Source organism: Staurois parvus, unplaced genomic scaffold (genome assembly GCF_062004578.1).
Source record: "Staurois parvus isolate SC_StPar_1 unplaced genomic scaffold, SC_StPar_1.0 ptg001011l, whole genome shotgun sequence".
Classification (NCBI taxonomy): domain Eukaryota; kingdom Metazoa; phylum Chordata; class Amphibia; order Anura; family Ranidae; genus Staurois; species Staurois parvus.
Genome location: NW_028318807.1, coordinates 897,209 through 901,552, shown reverse-complemented (window position 1 = coordinate 901,552; position 4,344 = coordinate 897,209).

Below are 4,344 nucleotides of genomic sequence, written 5' to 3'. Positions count from 1 at the left end.
GGCACGCCCCCCTCACTCTGGCCACGCTCAGGGAGCGCGCCCTTTGTCTCTGGCAGGCGCAGAACACGGGAAGCCTTGTTCCCACGTTGCGCCCGCCGGGGGGGTGCAGAGACACCCCGGAGGCCTGTGCTATGCGGGTCCAGCGGGGTGCCTGACTCCTCGGCAGCTTCACTGAGGAGAGGTGCTACCCGCACCACAGGGGGCATTTTCTCCTTGTGCAGGATGTGAGGAATCTGCAAGGGGAAGGGAGGGAGGAGGATCAAAGGAGAGTGTGGGGGGAGCTTCTGCAGACCACCTGAACTGAGGGGAGGGGGAGGAAGGGACAGCAGGTGAGGGGGCGACCGTGACACCTTGAGGGTGGAATTGTAAACTCCTCAGAGACCAAGCTGCCTGATGTGGGCAGAGTCCTGGTTTGGAGGAACCAATCAGCTCCTGTCTAGTAATCCTCTTTGTCTTTGTATTTTAGTCCATGGCCGGGAGATGAGGAAAACCTCCGAGGATTGTCTCACTTTGTCTCCAGACTGGAAAGTAGAAGATGAGGACATCACACAGTATAGTCCAGGAGAAAACCCGGCTCCCTCCAATGTCCATCCGGCACCACCCAGTGTAGATGGACCATCGGATTCCTCGTATCCTGAGGAACCTCAGACTGTGCGGGACCGGGCCGGCCTTCCAATAGGGAAGATTTTCTCCTGTCCTGAGTGCGGGAAGGGTTTCCTTTATAAATGCCGTCTTAATGTGCATAAAAGATCTCACACGGGGGAGAAACCATATTCCTGTTCTGAGTGTGGGAAATGTTTTTCTGTGAAGTCCAGTCTTTACAGACATCAGAGATCTCACACGGGAGAGAAGTCATATTTCTGTCCTGAGTGTGGGAAATGTTTTTCAGAAAAGTCACATTTTTACAGACATCAAAGGTCTCACACGGGGGAATAGCCATATTCCTGTCTTGAGTGCGGGAAATGTTTTGCAGACATGTCTAGTCTTTACACACATCAGAGATCTCACATGGGGGAGAAACCATATTCCTGCGTTGAGTGCGGGAAATGTTTTTCGGATAAATCCAGTCTTTACACTCATCAGAGATTGCACACAGGGGAGAAGTCGTATTCCTGTCCTGAGTGTGGGAAATGTTTTTCAGAGAAGTCTGATCTTGACAAACTTTAGAGATCTCACACGGGAGAAACTGTATTCCTGTTCTGAGTGCGGGAAATGTTTTTCACAAAAGTTTCATCTTTACAAACATCAGAGATCTCACACAGGGGAGAAGCCGTATTCCTGTTCTGAGTGCGGGAAATTTTTTTCAGTGAAGTACAGTCTTTATACACATCAGCGATCTCATACGGGGAGAAGCCATATTCCTGTCCTGAGTGTGGGAAATGTTTTTCACAGAAGTCCCATCTTTACAAACATCAGAGTTTGCACACGAGGGAGAAGCTACTTTCCACTCCTTAGTGAGGGAAATGTTCCGCACTGAAGTCCTGTCTTCCTGTACATCAGGGGTCCCACACAACCCTGGAGGTGTATTAGTGCCCTGAGTGCGGGAAATGTCTTCTAGATGAATGTTGCTGGACATCCCAGCTCTCATGTGGGGAAGAAGCACACCCTGATATACACCTCAGATATACTCCATGGCTGATCTTCATCATGGAAGGAACAGTTCATAAGGAGATCAGAGGTCCCCAAAGACATGGATGAAGTGTGGGACTGGGTTGGCCATTGATAGCAGGAGAAGAATAAAAATGGAGTCCTGCCCTGTCATTGACTGAGTACATTTTGTGGTGGGAGATTTCACAAACACTTGGAGGTCTATTATTAATACTTTGTTCACAAATGTTACAAGCACTCATTAGGCCCTCATCAACACCCTCTCCACCTGTCCTCGCCGGCTCTTCTCCACTTTCAACTCCCTACTCTCTCCCCCCCACCCAGTACCTCACTCACCGCCCACGAGATTGCCATTCACTTCCAAAATAAGATTGATGCAATCCGTAAGAACATCGCCCTCCTACCATAACCCCACCAACTCTCCCCTCCTCTGACCTCACAACCGCCCTGCCCCCCACCACACCTAACATCCCACACACTATAACCTCCCCAACACTCCGCTCCTCCAGCCTTGCTACCACTGAGGAGGTCACTAAGGTCTTCTCAGAAGCCTGCCTCACCACTTGCCCCCTTGACCCTGTCTCGACACAACTCCGGTCACCCTCCTCCTCCATCCTACGGTCCCTCACCCACATCTTCAATCTCTCCCTCTCTACTGGCATGTTCCCCTCCCCCTAAAGCACGCCCACATCACCCACATACTCAAAAAATCCTCCCTGGATCCCACCAACCTGACAACCTTAGACCCATCTCCTTGCTGCCATTTACATCCAAGCTCCTTGAGCGCTTAGTCTACAATCGCCTAAGCACCCACCTCACCGACAACAACCTCCTCGATCCACTACAGTCTGGCCTCCTTCCCCTACCCTCCACCGAAACCGCCCTCCTCAAAATCACTAATGACCTGCTAACAGCCAAAGCTAATGGACACTATTCAGTGCTCCTACTCCTCGACCTTTCCGCAGCCTTCGACACAGTCGACCACCCCCTCCTCAATAAATTACACTCCCTTGGCATCAGAGACTCCGCTCTCTCCTGGCTCTCCTCCTGTCTATCCCAACGCTTCTTCAGCATTACCTGTAATGCTACCACCTCCCCCTCTCTGTTGGGGTCCCCCAAGGCTCTGTCCTCGGGCCCCTTCTCTTCTCCATCTACACCCCCTTCCTCGGCAAACTGATACACTCCCATGGCTTCAACTATCACCTTTACACCGATGATGCAAATTTACCTCTCCACCCCTCGCCTCACCCCTTCAGTCTCCGCCCGTATCACCCACCTACTGAATGACATATCAGACTGGATGTCGCTCCATTTCCTCAAATTGAACCTTTCCAAGACTGAGCTCCTAATTTTCCCCCCAGTCCGTGTGCCCCCCATCCTCTTCATCACGACTAACAATGCCACCATCAGTCCCACCCCACAAGCCAAAGTCCTAGGTGTCACTCTAGACTCAAACCTGTCCTTCCAGCCCCATATTCAATTGCTGGCAAACTCATGCAGGCTCCACCTCCTCAACATCTCCAAGATACGTACGTTCCTAACCCCAGACACTACTAAACAACGTGTTCACTCCCTCATCATCTCACACCTGGACTACTGCAACTCCCTCCTCACCAGCCTACCTCATCACAGACTATACCCGCTTCAGTCTATCCTGAACTCAGCGGCCAGACTCATCCACCTCACCAACCGCTCCGCTTCTGCCACCCCCTCTGTTATTCCTTCCACTGGCCTCCACTCAGTGTCCTCCACCCCCCTCTGTCATTCCTTCCACTGGCTCCTGATTGCCCAACACATTAAATTCAAACTACTAACACTGACATACAAAGCCATTCATAACGCTGCCACAAACTACATCACTGACCTGATACCCAAATACCACCCAACCCATAATCTTCGCTCCTCACAAGACCTCCTACTTTCTAGCTCCCTGGTCTCCTCCTCCCATGCCCAACTGCAGGACTTCCCCCATCCTCTGGAACTCACTACACCAATCCATCAGACTGTCACCTACCCTACTCTCCTTTTGGCACACCCTGAAAACCCATCTCTTCAGGGAAACCTACCCCACCCTCACCTAACAGCCGATCTCCTCCACTCCTCCTACCACTCCATCCCCCACAGCCACTTCCTCCTGTACCTCTATCCCCTCTTTCCTAGATTGTAAGCTTGAAAGAGCAGGGCCCTTGAACCCCTCGTGTATTGTACTGTTACTGTATTGTCCCATGTTCTGTCCCCACTATAATGTACAGCGCTGAGCAAACCTTTTAGCGCTATATAAATACTGTATAATAATAAAAATAATTAGGCCCACAGTTGGAGGTGAGGACAATACTTGCATGGTGGGGGATCACTGAAGAGTTGGGTGGTAATAAAATGGCCCAATTCTAGAAGAGTGACTGATGGTGTACACATGGAAGCAATGGAATTGTGTGTATACCGGGAATGAAGGAGTGATTGGTGAATGCACATATTGGGACTTTCCCGTGTCTTTCTCCATACATGTTTCTTCTTGTATGTTTCCCGTGATAAAAATGTCTGTGTATATGATCGGCACATGATGGTCTGTCTATGACAAACGTTTCATTGATCTGATCATTTCCATGGTGATTGTGGACACATTGTGATTGGTTGATGGGGGATGGAAAGCACAGAGAGCAGGAAGTAGAGCGCCATCCTTTCTGCCTTTCTCTATTCCTAGTTCAGATTTGTAGCAGAAATCCCCAACATGTAGCA